The following is a 21,230-nucleotide window of genomic DNA, read 5'->3' as shown; positions in this document are numbered from 1 at the left end:
AATCAAGCCGGGCACTATTCAGATGGTGCAGAATTCTATTTCTTTTGGAGGAGCGGCAACTGAAGACCCCAACATGCACATAAGGAATTTTGTCGAGATCTGCAGCACTTTTAAGTATAATGGCGTGACTGATGAGGCTATCAAGTTGAGGCTTTTCCCATTCTCACTGAGGGATAAGGCTAAAGACTGGTTACATTCTGAACCAGCTGGGTCCATCACTACGTGGCAAGATCTTGCGCAAAAGTTTCTGGTGAAGTTTTATCCAATGGCAAAGACTGCTGCTATGAGGAGTGCTCTTACTCAGTTTGCGCAGCAACCTACAGAATCTATGTGCGAGGCTTGGGAACGCTACAAGGAAATGTTGAGAAAATGTCCACATCATGGAATGCCGGATTGGATGGTGATCACTGGTTTCTATAATGGTTTGGGGGCCCAATCTCGGCCCATGCTCGATGCAGCAGCTGGAGGCGCCTTATGGGCTAAAAGCTATACTGAGGCGTATAATCTTATCGAGACGATGGCTGCAAATGAGCATCAAAACCCTACTTAGAGGATGACGTCAGGCAAGGTAGCAGGTATTCTGGAAGTTGATGCAGCCACCGCTATTGCAGCCCAGCTCCAAGCGCTATCAATGAAGGTTGATTCTTTGGCTACGTATGGAGTTAATCAAATAGCTATGGTTTGTGAGCGTTGTGCAGGTTCTCATGCTACGGATCAGTGTTCTCTTGTCAACGAATCTGTTCAGTATGTGAATAATTATCAGCGACAACAGCAGCCTGTGCCAGCGACCTATCATCCTAATAACAGAAATCATCCAAATTTCAGCTGGGGGAATAATCAGAATGTTATTCAGCCACCATATCAGCAAGGAGTGAGTAAACAGTTTAACCCACCTGGATTCCAGCAACCACAGCAGTATGCTACAAGGCAATCATATCCTCAACAGGGAAGTGCAGCTGCACCCACTAGTGCTGATTTTGAAGAACTTAAGCTGTTGTGCAAGAGTCAGGCGGTTTCTATCAAGACCTTGGAAAATCAAATCGGTCAATTAGCCAATGCAGTGCTCAATCGTCAACCTGGCACTCTTCCCAGTGACACGGAAGTACCAGGCAGGAAGGAAGCTAAAAAGCAAGTCAAGGCTATTACCTTAAGGTCTGGAAAAGTAGCTGATGCTGAAAAGGCAAAAGAAGTAGAAGCTGAAATTAGAGGTGAAGAATCTAAGCAAAAGGAGAAAGCGGCGGAACCAAGGAAGACTACTGTTGAACACACTCTACATGAGGCTAATACAGGGGAGAAACAGCTCTATTCTCCACCACCTTTTCCTAAGAGATTGCAGCAACAAAAGCTGGATAGACAGTTCGGGAAGTTTCTGGAGGTGTTCAAGAAACTTCACATCAATATACCTTTCGCTGAGGCTCTGGAACAAATGCCTAGTTATGCGAAGTTTATGAAGACTATTCTTTCAAGGAAGGTGAAACTGGATGACCTTGAAACCGTTGCTCTCACGGAAGAATGCAGCGCTGTTCTGCAATAAAAGTTACCACCAAAACTGAAAGATCCAGGGAGCTTCACCATTCCTTGCACAATTGGCAATCTGACTTTTGACAAGTGCCTTTGTAATTTGGGAGCAAGCATTAATCTGATGCCGTTGTCGATCTTTAAAAAACTGGATCTGCCTGATCCAAAACCCACGTACATGTCACTACAATTGGCTGACCGTTCCATTACTTACCCAAGGGGCATAGTTGAGGATGTGCTCGTCAAAGTGGATAAGCTCTTCTTTCCAGCAGATTTTGTTATTCTGGATTTTGAGGAAGATAAGAAGATTCCCATAATCTTGGGGAGGCCTTTCTTGGCTACTGGCCGTACCTTGATAGATGTGCAAAAAGGGGAACTTACTATGCGGGTCCAAGATCAGGATGTGACCTTCAACGTATTCAAGGCAATGAAATTCCCTACAGAAGATGAGGAGTGCTTAAAAGTGGATGTGATTGATTCTGCGGTTACTTCGGAACTCGATCACATGCTAATGTCTGATGCATTGGAAAAGGCCTTAGTGGGGGATTTTGACAGCGATGATGAAGATAACAACGAGCAATTATAATATCTGAACGCTTCTCCCTGGAAGCGAAAGCTGGACATACCATTTGAATCTCTTGGTACTTCTGACCTCAAGAATGCTGAAGGGAAGCTCAAACCATCAATAGAGGAAGCACCTACCTTGGAGCTCAAGCCATTACCTGAACACTTGAGGTATGCTTTTTTAGGTGATTCATCTACGTTACCTGTTATTATTTCATCTGACCTTTTAGGTAGTGAGGAAGACAAGCTCTTAAGGATTTTGAGAGAATTCAAATCGGCTATAGGATGGACCATAGCAGACATCAAGGGGATAAGTCCTTCATATTGTATGCATAAAATTCTGCTAGAGGAAGGTAGTAAGCCAACTGTGGAACAACAGCGAAGACTGAATCCCATCATGAAGGAGGTGGTGAAGAAAGAAATTCTGAAATGGCTAGATGCAGGCATCATTTATCCTATTTCTGACAGCTCGTGGGTGAGCCCCGTACAATGTGTACCTAAGAAGGGAGGTATCACGGTGGTCGCAAATGAAAAGAATGAGCTCATCCCTACTCGAACAGTTACAGAATGGAGAGTATGCATAAATTATAGAAAATTGAACAAAGCCACAAGGAAGGATCACTTCCCCCTTCCATTTATTGATCAGATGCTTGACAGATTGGCGGGTCATGAGTATTTTTGTCTTCTGGATGGTTATTCCGGGTATAATCAGATTTGTATTACACCAGAGGATCAGGAAAAGACTACCTTCACTTGTTCATTTGGCACATTTGCTTTTCGCAGAGTTTCGTTTGGGTTATGTGGCGCCCCGACCACTTTTCAGAGATGTATGATGGCTATATTCTCTGACATGATTGGAAATAACGTCGAAGTGTTCATGGATGACTTCTCCGTCTTTGGACACTCATATGATGAATGTTTGAATAATCTGCGCGCCGTACTCAAAAGATGCGTGGAAACTAATTTGGTGCTTAATTGGGAGAAATGTCATTTTATGGTGCGTGAAGGCATTATCCTTGGGCATAAGGTCTCTAGCAAAGGTCCGGAGGTGGACAAAGCCAAGGTGGGAGTCATTGAAAATCTTCCCCCACCTAATTCTGTGAAAGGAATCCGTAGTTTTCTTGGTCATGCGGGTTTTTATCGGCGATTCATCAAGGACTTTTCAAAGATATCTAAGCCGTTGTGCAATTTGCTTGAGAAAGATGTGCCTTTCAAATTTGATGATGAATGTTTGGCAGCATTCGAGACTCTCAAGGAGAGTTTGATCACGACACCAGTCATTACAGCACCAGATTGGACAGAACCGTTTGAGATGATGTGTGATGCGAGTGATTATGCGGTAGGTGCAGTTCTGGGACAGCGCAAGAAAAATCTCTTCCATGTGGTCTATTATGCGAGTAAGACTTTAAATGGTGCCCAATTGAACTACACCACTACTGAGAAGGAGCTTTTGGCTATAGTCTTTGGTTTTGAGAAATTTTGATCGTATCTACTTGGTACGAAAGTAACAGTATTCACTGATCATGCAGCTATTCGCTATCTAGTTTCCAAGAAGGATTCGAAGCCGAGACTCATTCGTTGGGTGCTTTTACTTCAGGAATTTGAGTTAGAGATCAAAAATAGAAAAGGTACTGAGAATCAAGTAGCTGACCATCTCTCTAGGTTGGAGAATCCCGATTCTACTTCACAAGATAGGACGTTAATCAATGAATCTTTTCCGGATGAGCAGTTGTTTGCAATTCAGGAGGAAGAACCATGGTTTGCAGATATTGTAAACTATCTCGTCAGCAATATAATGCCTCCTAATTTGACATCCGCTCAAAAGAAGAAGTTTCTGCATGAGGTGAAGTGGTATATGTGGGATGAACCATATTTGTTTAGACAGGGAGCTGACCAGATCATCAGGAGATGTATCCCGTTCTGTGAGACGGAGGGGATATTACGAGACTGCCATTCCACGGTTTATGGGGGACACTATGGAGGTGAGAAGACGGCAGCTCGTATTCTGCAAGCAGGTTTTTTCTGGCCTACTTTGTTCAAGGATGCTCATCAGTTTGTTTTAAGGTGTGATCGTTGCCAAAGAGTGGGAAATTTGTCAAGGAAGGATGAGATGCCATTAAATGTGATGCTTGAAGTCGAGGTCTTTGATGTGTGGGGAATCGATTTCATGGGGCCTTTTATCGCGTCTTGCAATAATCAGTACATCTTGCTGACAGTCGATTATGTCTCAAAATGGGTCGAAGTTAAAGCTTTACCGACAAATGATGCAAAGGCAGTGCTAAATTTTCTTCATAAGCAAATTTTCACAAGGTTTGGAACACCTCGGGGAATCATAAGTGATGAAGGATCGCATTTTTGCAACCGTAAGTTCACTTCTATGATGCAGCGTTATAATGTGAATCATCGAGTAGCTACTGCCTATCATCCGCAAACAAATGGTCAAGCGGAAGTGTCTAACAGAGAGATAAAGCGTATTCTAGAGAAGGTTGTTTGTCCGTCAAGGAAGGATTGGTCTTTAAAGCTCGATGAAGCTGTTTGGGCTTACAGAACAACATACAAAACTCCACTTGGGATGTCACCGTTTCAGTTGGTGTACGGTAAGGGATGTCATCTACCGGCGGAGCTTGAGCATAAGGCCTACTGGGCATTGAAGAAATTGAACCTGGATTTAGATGCAGCTGGTAAGAAAAGAATGCTTCAGCTTAATGAACTTGATGAATTTCGACTTCAAGCGTACGAGAATAACAAAATGTATAAGGAAAAGGTGAAGAGGTGGCATGATAGGAAGCTACATCCTAAGTTATTTGTGCTAGGGCAACAAGTTCTTTTATTCAACTCTCGGCTCCGACTTTTTCCTGGGAAGTTGAAATCAAGGTGGTCTGGACCTTTTATTGTCAAAACTGTGTTTCCACATGGAGCGGTGGAAATTTTTGAGAATGATTCGGACCAAGCATTCAAGGTTAACGGTCAGCGGTTGAAGCACTACTATGGGGACATGGCAAACCGAGAGGTGGTTAGTGCCATTTTGTTGACTACTTGAGAAAGGTACGGAACGTCAAGCTAATGACGAAAAAGAAGCGCTGCGTGGGAGGCAACCCATGAATTGTTGTTACAGGAACCCTTAGAAGTTCATAACCTATCCAAAAACACAAAAAAATCAGAAAACAGGGGCTGAAATTTTTTTTTTCCAGAGACCCTCTGCGTGCCCGCGCAGCTATGCTGAGCGGCCGCGCAGGGGTCGAGTTCCTGAAAATTTTTTACAGTTCAGAAAAAAAAAACAAACAAAAACACAAAAACAGTTTTAGCCCATAAACCCACGAATTGTTCCCACTACCCCATCATTTTATCCCTTAATTCCCAAACCCTAATCTAATCCACACCCTATATATACATACACCTATCCTACATATCTCCCACAAAACTTCCTACACTTAAACCCTCTCACAAACATCAAAAATCAGTTCTTACACACTTTTATTCATGAATCAATGGCACCCAAGAGAGCACACACTATTGACAGCAGCAGCACAGTTCCTACTGCTGATTCATCGAGGGGTACTGCTGCAAGGCCTCGGTTAACTGACAGAGCTGCGGAGGAGGAGTACACTAGGCTGTTGGGGAAGCCGATTCTGAAGGAGAGGGGGTTTTTACCATCAGGGAGGGATGGTGAGTTGTTGCCCATGATTGCAGAGAAGGGGTGTGTAATAACCCCCAAAATTTTCAACTTTTCGTAACCCTTGTGAATAGTGTTTTAGCTGAATGAGAAAACTTTTCACGCCACACTATGTAGGGGTTCTGTTATGGATATTCTGGGATATTATTAGTACTCTATGTAGTATATAAGTGTATGTAAAGATCGTCAGAATCCAATTCCGAACACTTTGGTTTTTCCCGGAAATCCACAAGATACGGAGAGAATTGAGTATATAATAACAGGATAAAAAGGATTTAAATTAAAGGATTATAATAGAGGATCATAAAAAGGAATATAATGTATTAAGAAAGGTTAAGGGAAACTAAGTAATAAGATCCCGGGTATGATCCTTCAAACGATAAACGAGAACGAAGTTAAGCGAACCGTATAACAGATCAGCGGTCATTAGGCAAACGATTAGGAAGTTAATCAAAGGGATTAGAGAGGATGATGTCACCCAACCAATGAGAAGAGGACAAGGAGGGGAAGATGACATCATAGCATGACATAAGCATGACATGGGAAGGAAGGAGATGTGGTTGAAGTAGAACCACACAAATTCAAGGGCAAGAAGGTAATTGACTAAATCAAACACAAAAGCAAAGCAACCAAGCCAAGTAAATTCATTCTTCATCAAAAATCAAAAAGAACCAAGGCCTTGTTCATCCTTGCTCTCGGCTTTTCACTATTCATTAGGTAAGAAATTTCAAAAATTCAAGATCCAAGCTTCCTAAATTGGTGAGTAAATTCCCTAATCATCTTCATGCTTAGTTAGGGCTATATCATGAGTTTAAGCCATTAATTCCTTCTCAATCTTCTTCATTTAATCAAAGAAGAAGACTATGAATAGTGTTTTCAAGTTTTTAACTTGAAGTTTTTCTTGTTTTTCTTGAAGATCCAAGCAATCTTAAGACTTCTCAAAGCTTCTTAAGGCTTCCTAGCTCCTCCCACCACTTCAAGGAAGGTATACCATCTCCAAACCCTAGATTCCTATATATTATAAGATGATTTTGATTAGTAGGATGATATTGTAGCTTGTTGTTGTGATTAGAGTTTGGGATTTGAAATGGTAGTGAAATGGAATGGTAAATGTTGTGGTTTTGATTAAAAGAACTTAAGTATGATTAAAGTTAAGTTTAGGCATCAGTATGAATGATTAATTGAATTGGTTGGGGTTGTTATAATGTGATAAGGATGGATGTTGGTTGTATGTTGGATTTGAGGTTGATTTGGGATGGTTTTGAATGGTTTAAAATATTGGAAATCGCGTAAACATAGCCGTCGTAACGTCCGATTTTCTTTGGACTGTTTTTGTGCATAGCATTAGGACCCGAGAACCCCCTGCTAGATTATGACCACTGCCATGTTTAGATAGCTCATGTTACGAGCTTCGTTTTGATATGTAGTTCGTTCGATTCCGATGCACGGTTTAGGAGAAACGACCGTTTCAAGTAACGGCGTTTCGCGAATGAAACTTTTCCCCTCGCCTTACTTTGAAACATAGGTTAAAGACCAAAAAGGATTAATTAATGTATGAAACATTTATGGTAAGTGTGTTAGGCAGTTGGTAAGACACTCGCGAAGGAATCACTTTAAAACTCGTAAAGTTTAAATTATTAAAAATGGTGGAGCCGAGGGTACCCGAGTGACTTAAGCGAATCAGTGAGCGCAAAACAAGCGTTAGAGTCTAAGTTAGTTAAAGTATAGATTTACAAGTGATTTTGGTTTAATTCCAACTTACTTGTTGTTTATAGGTTACCAGACTCGTCCCGAGCCTTTTATCACCCCAAGTCGCTCAGGCAAGTTTTCTACCCGTTATACTGTTGTTGTGATGAATATGTGTATATGCATGATCTTGCGATAAATGCATATTGGTTATTAGCAAATTCTTGCGTTATATTGTAGCATGTGATATGGTATATATGCATGCCTGTTTCATATTCTTGATTTATATATCTGTTGGTTCAAATGCTTATAGTTGCATAATACCTATGCTAGAGGATAGCGGTAACTTGCATATACCCTTAGTATAGGGACCCAAAGGTGAAAATATTTTCTAAAACCGGGAGTCGAGGATCCCGAGTAGATTTTGTATAAATGGATATGGATATATATATATATATATATATATTTATATATATATATGGTTATAGTTTTCCAAGCTATTAATCGAATAAGGGTTATTCGATAACTTTATATTAATTATTGAATATTATTTCGAATATTCATCCGAGGACTTATGACTCCTTTATTTTATTATTGAATATTATTTCGAATATTATTCGAGGGCTTATGACTCCTTTATATTATTATTGAATATTACTTGGATATTCAATCGAGGATGTATGACTCCTTTATTTTATGAATATTATTTACAATATTCATTCGAGGTATTATGACTCCGCTTATTACTGAAATATATTCTTTATTTTATTAAAGAATAAGGTGTCAATAATCAAACTTATTTTTGATTATTCAAATAAAGATAATACTTTCATATAAGTGTATCTTTGGTTATTTAATACTCGTTTCAAGTATAAGTTGTAATACTTCTACTTCAATTATTTTTATAAAGATAATTCTTTATGAGAATATTATTTAAATAATAATATTCAGATATTTTCTAATATATCGGGACTGATTTATTTCATTAAATCAGCTTTACTCCAAACATTCTTAAAAATGTTTTCGAGTCTTCAAAATGATTTAAAAAGTTAGAGCGGATCCCAAAACTCGTTTTCCGATTTAAGATCTTCCTTTCGAAGGAGACTTGAATATTCGCTCAAAATCTTGGGGATCCGGCTCTGTGGTGTATTTTATATTCGCAACAAGGTTGCTGTTTTGATAAATGAATTGATTACTTGCCCAATGTTCGGGAAGTAAGCCCATCTAATTGAGTCGGCATAAGCGACAGGCCGGGGTACGGTCTATCAAAGTGTAAGTGGCTGGGTGGCAGTCCATCAACGCGTAAGAGGCCGGGTGGCGGTCCAGCACAAGGTCCTTATGTGGTCAGGGTGATGACTGGTGGGGGATTCATCCATCTACTAGTAGAAAAGGTTACTTATTGGTATCTTTTCCTGATCAGCAAGATATCTGGTTTATGCCAAAATTCTTTTCCTTTCCAAAATTCATTGGATGTTTCAAACTCTGTTCATGCTTTACATAACAGAGGTTCCAGGAAATGTTTAAGAGATATATATGTGGATATATATATATCGGGACTAAATAAAGTATCTCGTAACTTTATTTCATTCAATAATATTTCAAAGATTGAATCTATTCAAGTCTTAACTTGTGGTCTCATCTATGGGATGTTTTTTTTTAAAACTTATAATACTTTGAACGGTGGTAGTTCAAGTAGCTTTATAAATGATATAAGTGTATTAAAGTATTGGTAACTTCATTCCTTGTTTTTACTTATATCTAGTAAGTAATTATCTTACACATGATAGAGATTCTATTAAGTATCCATTTAGATACTTATATTATTGTTATCACTATGTATTATCTTGCGAGCTGTAAGGCTCACTCTTGCTTTATTTCTTCATCATACAACAACAGTTAGGAGAGATGGCCAGACTCCAGCAGACCCAGCGCAAGCGCGTGGGAAGCGTCCCACGTCTTCCCGATGATGTTGTAGCTGCTATAGCTGCAGAGGTAGATCTATTGTAGTTCAGACCATCTACTTTTGAGAATCAAATTATGTATAATTATAACTTGTGGCAGATAATGGCAATTAACTGTAAATTTATCAAGTAATCATTTTGGGTTGTAATAACTGTTAAATGGTGGATTCAAAGACTTGTACTTATTTCAATTTCATCTCTGAGACTATAACGGGTTGTGGTGTGTGTTAGTGTGGGGTCACAGCATAAGGTTATTATTATTAATTAAGTAAAGTGATATTGTGGAAAGAAAGACCGTGACGACCCGGATCCCCGACCCCGGATCTGGGGGTGTTACAGAAATGGTATCAGAGCTAAGCGTTATAAACCTCAGAGATGATGCGTCGATATAATAACAAACTCACAAAGATAATAAGAACTCTTGCCAAGTTCATGGTCGGACTACTTAAAGTAGTGCTGACAGTTAAAACCCTTACGAGAACCCTTATAAGTATCATGATAGTAACTTAGCTCGTTTAATGTGTAGGCGCCTGAGATAGAGGACCCTGAGATGTTCGAGCGTGAGCATGATGAGGCATTGCTAGATGTTGAGGATCAGGAGGAGCCTGAGATGGAGGAGGATGAGGAGGACCCCTCAGAGGAGCCTGAGATGGAGGTTATTGCTATTCCAGATGAGGAGGACCTGGATGAGGTCCCAGTAGCTGAGGAGCGTGTTGGACCTATGGTAGTGTATGCTGGTACCCCATTACCCACACTTCCGGTGGTCAGAGCCCCTACCCCTCCACCACTATCTTGGATTCCTGATGATGACAGCTCAGAGACCCATACTTCCGAGCCTAGGCAGACCGAGGAGGCACCCTCAGCGGCTCCGGATTCACCACCTCTTGACCCTGCCCACAGGCAGTCTTCGTTAGCACATGGATATGTTCAGGATGTTCTGAGGACCCGAGTGGCTGTTGCCGAGGGCCGACTAGATGAGGCCAGGAGGGAGTTGGATGCAGAGAGGGCGGGTAGGCGTACCCAAGCTTATGAGACTAGGGCTTCTATACCCCGATCCTTGAGGAGGGAGCTTACGGGGATAGAGCTCACATCCCGAGCGAGGCTCAGATCGCTCCAGGGGGACAGGCATGGTAGGATCTCCAGGCGGCAGGCCGACTATATCTTCCGTCCTGTGATGGAAAGGGTTTGGGAGCTGACCCGCTCCGGTGTGTGATTCAGGATTGATGATGGAATAGTCTAGTTGTCTAGTTAGCCGAGGCCTTAGTAAGAGCCAATTTTCCGAGATAGTTGACTTGTATATAGCATCCCTTTTTCTGACTAGACAAATAGACTCCTGTGTATCACTTTTGGGACAGATGACTGTAGCACTGTTGTACTTTTGACCAGATCAAACTATGTATTTCTCGCATTATGTATATATTTGTTTCCTTTCGGTTCAGTTCCATAGTGAAGGGATCACTGTTTTTATCATTATTATACTTCGTATTAGAACTTTCTTAAAATAATAGAATTGCGATATACGTTCTCCCCATTATAAGAGCTGTGCAAGGCACAATGTTGTATATGATTGTGACCTAACGTTGAATTTTCCCAACAATTTTTTTATTATTATCAGAATCATGCCGCCAAGAAAGATTGGAACTAGGGCGAACCCTGGATCTGAGGACCAGGGAAGCCATAATCAGGACAATAGAAACCAAGAACACAGTGAAGAGGAAGATGAGGATTATGTGGAACAGGATGACTCCCTGTATGAAGAGGAAGAGGAAACATATGATGTTGAGGGATTTGAGATAGAGGCTGAAGAAGGAGAAACCGAGGTTGAGCAACCAGTACCAAACCCAGGCATGGATCCCATGGGCCAGTTCATGCAACTCCTAAGGCAGAATTTGGAACGTCAACCCAACCCACCCCCTCAAGGAAGTAACAATGCTGTGGCAAACTCTTTCAGGGCTTTTAAGTCCCTTAAGCCCCCTGAGTTCCACGGATCAGCCGACCCAGTTGAGGCAAGGGCATGGTTAAAGGAAATGGAGAAATCTTTTGAGATTTTGAGTACCGAGGAGGCACAGAAGACTGTATTTGCTACCTACCTTCTGAAAGGAGAAGCTAACTACTGGTGGGAGGCCAAGAAAAACATGGAGACAGATGCTATTATAACCTGGGAGAGATTTAGTCAGTTGTTTCTGGGAAAGTATTTCTCGAGGTTTATGGAAAACCAGATGGAGCTCAAGTTCTTGAAGCTAAAGCAGAATAACTTGTCTGTAGCAGAGTACGAAGCGAAATTTACTGAGTTATCAAGGTTTGTGCCGGAGTTTGTGAGCACCGAGGAAAAGAAAGCTAGGAGGTTTCAGCAGGGACTGAAACCGTGGATTCAGAATAGGGTGGCAATCCTTGAGCTTACGGATTATGCCACTCTGGTGCAAAAGACAACGATTGTAGAAGTTGGAAGTGAACAGATGCAGAAGGAAAGAGAGAAGAAAGGAATAAAGAGGAAAAGTATGAGCATGGGTGGAGGTTCCGTAGGAAGGAGCTTCCCAACTAGATTTAATCGAGGAGCAGTGTCCCTGCCAGGAAGGAACACTGGGTTTATGCGGCCAATGAGTGTGAATGTGAGCCAGGGCGGCCAGAAGTCAAGAATGTCCTATTCCAACCAGTCTCGACCCCCATTGCCAGCCTGTAACATATGTGGAAGGAATCACACTGGGGAGTGTAAAGAAAAGCCAGTAACCTGTTTTAAGTGCGGTCGGGAAGGCCACTACTCAAATAAATGCCCTTCGTCAGCCCCTGCCGTCATTCCAACCGCCACTTGTCATCAGTGCGGACGCCCAGGTCATTGGAAGAGGGAATGCCCAATGAACAAACCAGCAGCTTCGGGAGCAAGCAGGGCTGCTTCTAATAAGCCACCTACTGCGAGGACTTTCAACATGACAGTCCAGAATGCTATGAAAGATTCAGATGTGATAGCAGGTGCCCTTTCTCTAAATTCAGTCAGTGCAAATGTTTTATTTGATTCGGGAGCAACTAAATCTTTTATATCAAAGGACCTTGCGCGTAAGTTAAGACTTAAGGCTGAACCCTTGATAGAACCCTTACAAGTAGAAATAGCCAATCATGAAATTATTCCTGTAAACCAGATTCACCCCGCCTGTGAGATAGGCATAGGGGAACAATCTTTCAGTGTTGATCTGATTCTTTTTAAATTAGGGGAGTTTGATGTGATTTTGGGAATGGACTGGCTATCTAGCAACGATGCTCAGATAGACTGTAAAGGGAAGAAAGTTAAGTTAAATATCCCCGGGAAGAAAGAAGTTATATTTAGAGGAAAGAGGCAGGCGCAGAAATTTTTGACCATGGCCCAGGCCAAAAGGATGCTACGAAAAGGAAGTGAGGCTTACCTAGCCTATGTGGTGGACACGCAGAAGGAGGTGCCCAACTTACAAGATATTCCAGTAGTCAACGAATTTGAAGATGTATTCCCACAAGACCTTCCGGGATTACCACCCGATAGAGTGATTGAATTTGCTATTGAGTTGGCCCCAGGGACGACGTCAGTTTCAAAAGCACCTTACCGGTTAGCCCCGTTAGAAATGAAGGAATTAGCTATCCAATTGCAGGAACTCTTGGATAGGGGTATGATAAGACCCAGTGTGTCTCCGTGGGGAGCACCGGTTTTATTTGTTAAGAAGAAAGATGGGAGCATGAGGTTGTGCATCGACTATCGAGAGTTGAACAAGCTAACCATAAAGAACAGGTACCCATTGCCTAGAATAGACGATCTGTTTGACCAGCTAAAGGATGCTGTTTATTTTTCCAAGATCGACCTGAGAACTGGATATCACCAACTAAAGATTAAACCCGAAGATATTTCCAAGACAGCGTTCCGTACCAGGTATGGGCATTATGAGTTCTTGGTAATGTCCTTTGGATTAACCAACGCCCCAGCGGCTTTCATGGATTTAATGAATAGAGTATTTAAGAAGTACTTGGACAAGTGTGTGATAGTTTTTATCGATGATATTTTGATCTACTCAAGGACTGAGGCAGAACGTGCAGAGCATTTGAGGATAGCTCTAGGAATACTCAGAGAGGAGCAGTTATATGCCAAATTCTCGAAGTGTGAATTCTGGCGGAATGAAGTACAGTTTTTAGGACATGTGATCAATAAAGAAGGAGTATTGGTCGACCCCTCCAAGATAGAGGCGGTCTCAAATTGGGAAAGGCCAACCACACCCACAGAGGTAAGGAGTTTCATAGGATTGGCCGGCTACTATCGTAGATTTGTTCAGGACTTTGCGAAGATCGCAGCCCCTTTGACACGACTTACTCGTAAGACGGAGAAGTTTGAATGGACGGAGAAATGCGAGAACAGTTTTCAGGAATTAAAGAAAAGGTTGATAACGGCTCCGGTATTGGCATTGTCGGACGGAAAAGGAGATTTTGTGATATATAGTGACGCGTCGCACAAAGGATTAGGATGTGTGCTTATGCAGCACGGTAAAGTTATTGCGTATGCGTCGAGACAATTGAAGGAATACGAGGTTAGATATCCTACTCATGACCTTGAGCTCGCGACAATAGTATTTGCTTTAAAAATTTGGAGGCACTACTTGTATGGAGAGAAGTGCGAGATTTTCACAGACCATAAGAGCCTCAAGTACATATTTACGCAGAAAGAGCTCAACATGCGCCAGAGGAGATGGTTAGAACTAATCAAGGACTATGATTGTGAGATTCTCTATCATCCAGGGAAAGCCAATGTGGTGGCTGATGCCCTTAGTAGAAAGGAAAGACTCAGAATGATAACGACTTCGGAAAAGTTGATAAGGGATTTTGAGAGAATGGAAATAGAAGTAAAGGTAACCGGAACCGGAACTGAAAAGCTTTTTGAGATCTCAATGCAGCCAGAGTTATTGGAAAAGATCAGATTGTGCCAGGAGAAAATAATGAATGAAGGCAGAGAGTCAATGACTGGAGAGGAGATCCATACCGAGAAAGATGATAAAGGGATAATGAGGTACTCCTACCGAATTTGGGTTCCGAATGTTCAAGAACTTAAAGATGAGATTTTGGATGAAAGCCATAGTTCAAGGTATTCCATTCACCCGGGAAGTACCAAGATGTATAGGGATTTGAAGGAATATTACTGGTGGCCCAACATGAAGAGGGACGTAGCAGAATGGGTAAACAAGTGTTTGACTTGCCAAAGAGTAAAGGCAGAGCACCAGAGACCCAGTGGACTTTTGCGACCCCTGGAGATTCCCGAATGGAAATGGAAACAGATAGCGATGGATTTTGTTGTAGGCTTGCCAGGACGAAAGCCAATCACGACACCATTTGGGTAATTATAGACCGACTGACAAAGTCAGCTCATTTCATTCCTATCAATGAGAGATACACAGTCGATAGACTGGTGGACATTTTATCTTAAGGAAATAGTGACGCAACATGGAGTCCCAGCGTCCATTGTCTCAGACCGAGACCCCAGGTTCAACTCCAGATTTTGGAGGAGCTTTCAGGAGTGTGCGGGGACCAAGTTAAATATGAGTACCGCGTACCATCCCCAGACGGATGGACAGAGTGAAAGGACCATCCAGACACTAGAAGATATGTTGAGAGTCTGTGCAATAGACCTTAAAGGAAGTTGGGATGATCACTTGCCGTTGATCGAGTTTTCTTATAACAATAGCTTTCATGCTAGCATCGGAATGCCGCCTTATGAGGCCCTGTACGGAAGAAGGTGTCGATCTCCCTTATACTGGGATGAAGTAGGAGAGCGGAAGATGCTCGGACCCGAAGTGGTCCAAAGGACCAAAGATATAGTGGATCTTATCAGAGGGCGACTTGTGGCAGCCCAAGACAGACAGAAGAAATATGCAGACCTAGCCCGAAAGGACAAGGAATATGAAGTAGGGGACTTAGTACTGCTGAAAGTATCCCCTTGGAAGGGATTAATGAGGTTCGGAAAGAAAGGAAAACTAAGCCCTAGATACATTGGACCTTTTGAGATATTAAGACGGATTGGAAAGTTAGCTTACGAGCTAGCCCTACCCCCTAATTTGCAACAAGTTCATAATGTGTTCCATGTGTCAATGCTAAGGAGGTATCATCGGGATGCCAGGCACATAGTGGAGTACGAGCAGGTGGATATGCAGCCAGATCTAACTTACGTGGAGACGCCAGTAAGGATTATGGATAAGAAGGAGCAGGTGCTTCGGAATAAAGTGATCAAGCTAGTCAGAGTACTATGGCGGAATCATAACGTGGAAGAATCAACTTGGGAACTAGAGAGCACAATGCTAGAAAAGTACCCCCATTTGTTTTCTGTTTGATTCCGGGACGGAATCCTTTTAAGGAGGGGAGACTGTAATAACCCCCAAAATTTTCAACTTTTTGTAACCCTTGTGAATAGTGTTTTAGCTGAATGAGAAAACTTTTCACGCCACACTATGTAGGGGTTCTGTTATGGATATTCTGGGATATTATTAGTACTCTATGTAGTATATAAGTGTATGTAAAGATCGTCAGAATCCAATTCCGAACACTTTGGTTTTTCCCGGAAATCCACAAGATACGGAGAGAATTGAGTATATGATAACAGGATAAAAAGGATTTAAATTAAAGGATTATAATAGAGGATCATAAAAAGGAATATAATGTATTGAGAAAGGTTAAGGGAAACTAAGTAATAAGATCCCGGGTATGATCCTTCAAACGATAAACGAGAACGAAGTTAAGCGAACCGTATAACAGATCAGCGGTCATTAGGCAAACGATTAGGAAGTTAATCAAAGGGATTAGTGGGAATGATGTCATCCAACCAATAGAAAGAGGACAAGGAAGGGAGGATGACATCATGAGGATGACACAAGCATGACATGGGAAGGAAGGAGGTGTGGTGGCTTTGTAACCACACAAATTCAAGGGCAAGAAGGTAATTGACTAAATCAAACACAAAAGCAAAGCAACCAAGCCAAGTAAATTCATTCTTCATCAAAAATCAAAAAGAACCAAGGCCTTGTTCATCCTTGCTCTCGGCTTTTCACTATTCATTAGGCAAGAAATTTCAAAAATTCAAGATCCAAGCTTCCTAAATTGGTGAGTAAATTCCCTAATCATCTTCATGCTTAGTTAGGGCTATATCATGAGTTTAAGCCATTAATTCCTTCTCAATCTTCTTCATTTAATCAAAGAAGAAGACTATGAATAGTGTTTTCAAGTTTTTAACTTGAAGTTTTTCTTGTTTTTCTTGAAGATCCAAGCATTCTTAAGACTTCTCAAAGCTTCTTAAGGCTTCCTAGCTCCTCCCACCACTTCAAGGAAGGTATACCATCTCCAAACCCTAGATTCCTATATATTATAAGATGATTTTGATTAGTAGGATGATATTGTAGCTTGTTGTTGTGATTAGAGTTTGGGATTTGAAATGGTAGTGAAATGGAATGGTAAATGTTGTGGTTTTGATTAAAAGAACTTAAGTATGATTAAAGTTAAGTTTAGGCATAAGTATGAATGATTAATTGAATTGGTTGGGGTTGTTATGATGTGATAAAGATGGATGTTGGTTGTATGTTGGATTTGAGGTTGATTTGGGATGGTTTTGAATGGTTTAAAATATTGGAAATCGCGTAAACATAGCCGTCGTAACGTCCGATTTTCTTTGGACTGTTTTTGTGCATAGCATTAGGACCCGAGAACCCCCTGCTAGATTATGACCACTGCCATGTTTAGATAGCTCATGTTACGAGCTTCGTTTTGATATGTAGTTCGTTCGATTCCGATGCACGGTTTAGGAGAAACGACCGTTTCAAGTAACGGCGTTTCGCGAATGAAACTTTTCCCCTTGCCTTACTTTGAAACATAGGTTAAAGACCAAAAAGGATTAATTAATGTATGAAACATTTATGGTAAGTGTGTTAGGCAGTTGGTAAGACACTCGCGAAGGAATCGCTTTAAAACTCGTAAAGGTTAAATTATTAAAAATGGTGGAGCCGAGGGTACCCGAGTGACTTAAGCGAATCAGTGAGCGCAAAACAAGCGTTAGAGTCTAAGTTAGTTAAAGTATAGATTTACAAGTGATTTTGGTTTAATTCCAACTTACTTGTTGTTTATAGGTTACCAGACTCGTCCCGAGCCTTTTATCACCCCAAGTCGCTCAGGCAAGTTTTCTACCCGTTATACTGTTGTTGTGATGAATATGTGTATATGCATGATCTTGCGATAAATGCATATTGGTTATTAGCAAATTCTTGCGTTATATTGTAGCATGTGATATGGTATATATGCATGCCTGTTTCATATTCTTGATTTATATATCTGTTGGTTCAAATGCTTATAGTTGCATAATACCTATGCTAGAGGATAGCGGTAACTTGCATATACCCTTAGTATAGGGACCCAAAGGTGAAAATATTTTCTAAAACCGGGAGTCGAGGATCCCGAGTAGATTTTGTATATATGGATATGGATATATATATATATATATTTATATATATATATGGTTATAGTTTTCCAAGCTATTAATCGAATAAGGGTTATTCGATAACTTTATATTAATTATTGAATATTATTTCGAATATTCATCCGAGGACTTATGACTCCTTTATTTTATTATTGAATATTATTTCGAATATTATTCGAGGGCTTATGACTCCTTTATATTATTATTGAATATTACTTGGATATTCAATCGAGGATGTATGACTCCTTTATTTTATGAATATTATTTACAATATTCATTCGAGGTATTATGACTCCGCTTATTACTGAAATATATTCTTTATTTTATTAAAGAATAAGGTGTCAATAATCAAACTTATTTTCGATTATTCAAATAAAGATAATACTTTCATATAAGTGTATCTTTGGTTATTTAATACTCGTTTCAAGTATAAGTTGTAATACTTCTACTTCAATTATTTTTATAAAGATAATTCTTTATGAGAATATTATTTAAATAATAATATTCAGATATTTTCTAATATATCGGGACTGATTTATTTCATTAAATCAGCTTTACTCCAAACATTCTTAAAAATGTTTTCGAGTCTTCAAAATGATTTTAAAAGTTAGAGCGGATCCCAAAACTCGTTTTCCGATTTAAGATCTTCCTTTCGAAGGAGACTTGAATATTCGCTCAAAATCTTGGGGATCCGGCTCTGTGGTGTATTTTATATTCGCAACAAGGTTACTGTTTTGATAAATGAATTGATTACTTGCCCAATGTTCGGGAAGTAAGCCCATCTAATTGAGTCGGCATAAGCGACAGGCCGGGGTACGGTCTATCAAAGTGTAAGTGGCTGGGTGGCAGTCCATCAACGCGTAAGAGGCCGGGTGGCGGTCCAGCACAAGGTTCTTATGTGGCCAGGGTGATGACCTGTGGGGGATTCATCCATCTACTAGTAGAAAAGGTTACTTATTGGTATCTTTGCCTGATCAGCAAGATATCTGGTTTATGCCAAAATTCTTTTCCTTTCCAAAATTCATTGGATGTTTCAAACTCTGTTCATGCTTTACATAACAGAGGTTCCAGGAAATGTTTAAGAGATATATATGTGGATATATATATATCGGGACTAAATAAAGTATCTCGTAACTTTATTTCATTCAATAATATTTCAAAGATTGAATCTATTCAAGTCTTAACTTGTGGTCTCATCTATGGGATGTTTTTTTTTAAAAACTTATAATACTTTGAACGGTGGTAGTTCAAGTAGCTTTATAAATGATATAAGTGTAGTGAAGTATTGGTAACTTCATTCCTTGTTTTTACTTATATCTAGTAAGTAATTATCTTACACATGATAGAGATTCTATTAAGTATCCATTTAGATACTTATATTATTATTATCACTATGTATTATCTTGCGAGCTGTAAGGCTCACTCTTGCTTTATTTCTTCATCACACAACAACAGTTAGAAGAGATGGCCAGACTCCAGCAGACCCAGCGCAAGCGCGTGGGAAGCGTCCCGCGTCTTCCCGATGATGTTGTAGCTGCTATAGCTGCAGAGGTAGATCTATTGTAGTTCAGACCATCTACTTTTGAGAATCAAATTATGTATAATTATAACTTGTGGCAGATAATGGCAATTAACTGTAAATTTATCAAGTAATCATTTTGGGTTGTAATAACTGTTAAATGGTGGATTCAAAGACTTGTACTTATTTCAATTTCATCTCTGAGACTATAACGGGTTGTGGTGTGTGTTAGTGTGGGGTCACAGCATAAGGTTATTATTATTAATTAAGTAAAGTGATATTGTGGAAAGAAAGACCGTGACGACCCGGATCCCCGACCCCGGATCTGGGGGTGTTACAGGGTGGATAGCTTTTTATGAGTCACCCGAAGCAGTACCAATGAGCGTTGTTCGCGAGTTCTACGCGAACGCGAAGGCTGAAAAGAATGGGTTTTCTGTAGTCCGTGGGCTGACGGTTGATTATCATCCTGCGGCGATTCGCTGTGTGATTGGACAGCGAGAGAGGAAGCCCGAGGAGGAGAACTGGAATGAAAAGACTGCTGAGGATTTTGACTTGGATTTGATTTGTGCGACTCTCTGTCGACCGGGCACAGTTTGGAACCGCAGTCCAGCCAATAATGAGTATCGTCACTTTCCGGCGATCGCCATGAACAGGTATGCCCGTGCATGGAATGCATTTATATGTGCTAATATTTTGCCTTCTTCACATGCACACGAGGTCACAGTTGAGAGAGCACAGTTGTTGTGGGGAATTCTGAATGAGGAGTACTATGTGGACCTTGGTGAGTTTATCTACCAAGGAATTCTGAAGTTTTTGAGGGGAGCAAAGCATATGAACATCCCTTATGCATCTACGGTTACGAAGCTATGCTGATCAGTGGGAGTGAACTGGCCGGCTCATGAGCAGTTACAGTTGCCAGCCGCTCCGATTGATTCTGGCACTCTGAATGGGATGCAGGAGTGGACTGGTGGTGAGCCTGAGGAGCATGGGCTGGGTTATCGTCTTCCAGGAGGGCGTCCAGCACGAGGTGCTACTATGGCTAGGCCAGGGCGTGGTGAGGCTGGTTCTTCGAGAGCTCAGGAGGGTGCTGGGATAGGTGATGCCCAGTATAGGAGGCTTTCACGGTGGATGGATGCCATGTATGAGACGCAGAGCAGGTTTGCTCAGGAGCTCACCCTTGCGTTAGGGACTGCTTTTCGAGGCCTTGGAGCTGATATCCAGTGGCCAGTTTTTGGTGAGGACTCTGCATACCCACCGCCTGATACTCCACCCACTGAGGGTGATGATGATGATGACTCCGAGTAGGTATACCCTGTGTTCCTTTCTACTACTTTCACTGAGGACAGTGAAGATTTTTAGTTTGGGGGTGGTAGTTAAGGAATATTGTGTGTGTGTCATTTAGTTGCATATTCATGATAGTTTAGTTCATATAGTTGCATAATTTATGCCATTTTTTTTTTATGAATGTCATGTAGCTCATGCATTTACCATGATCCCTTTTGCAATAAGTTATCGACTGAATTGTGATATTGATGCGAGTGTAGTGATAGCATTAAAAGTGATATTAAGTTGTGTAGGTTGATATGCATGCTAGAAACAATTGTAAGTCCACTAAGTCTTAAAGAATGCGTAAGGGCTAGATTGTTGTTATGATTTGGTTATTTTCAAGGTCAATCTACTTATTATGCTTAGAATTCGATTATAGGTTTTTAGTGATAAAGACATGAAAAAAGAAAAAATTTTGGAGAAAAAAATATGGAAGTTGTTGCTAGTTGTGGCTAGGCGTCAAATGGCTAGTAGCCGGCTCACATATGTTGCGAGTAGTCTAGGGTTGAGCAAGATGGAGCGAAA

General features: G+C 40.9%; 1 non-coding gene across 1 annotated transcript; it reads right to left on the bottom strand.

The window, feature by feature from the left end:
• Window positions 1-280: 280 nt before the first annotated feature.
• Window positions 281-387, bottom strand: LOC141669420 (small nucleolar RNA R71). The gene has a single exon (XR_012553706.1). It is a non-coding gene; the product is annotated as a small nucleolar RNA R71 (small nucleolar RNA).
• Between the last annotated feature and the right edge of the window lie 20,843 nt (window positions 388-21,230).

The sequence above is a fragment of the Apium graveolens genome, chromosome 6 (assembly GCF_009905375.1).
Source record: "Apium graveolens cultivar Ventura chromosome 6, ASM990537v1, whole genome shotgun sequence".
NCBI classification, from domain to species: Eukaryota; Viridiplantae; Streptophyta; class Magnoliopsida; order Apiales; family Apiaceae; genus Apium; species Apium graveolens.
The sequence above is the reverse complement of the archived record's forward strand: the minus strand, read 5'-3'. Positions and strand labels throughout refer to the sequence as shown.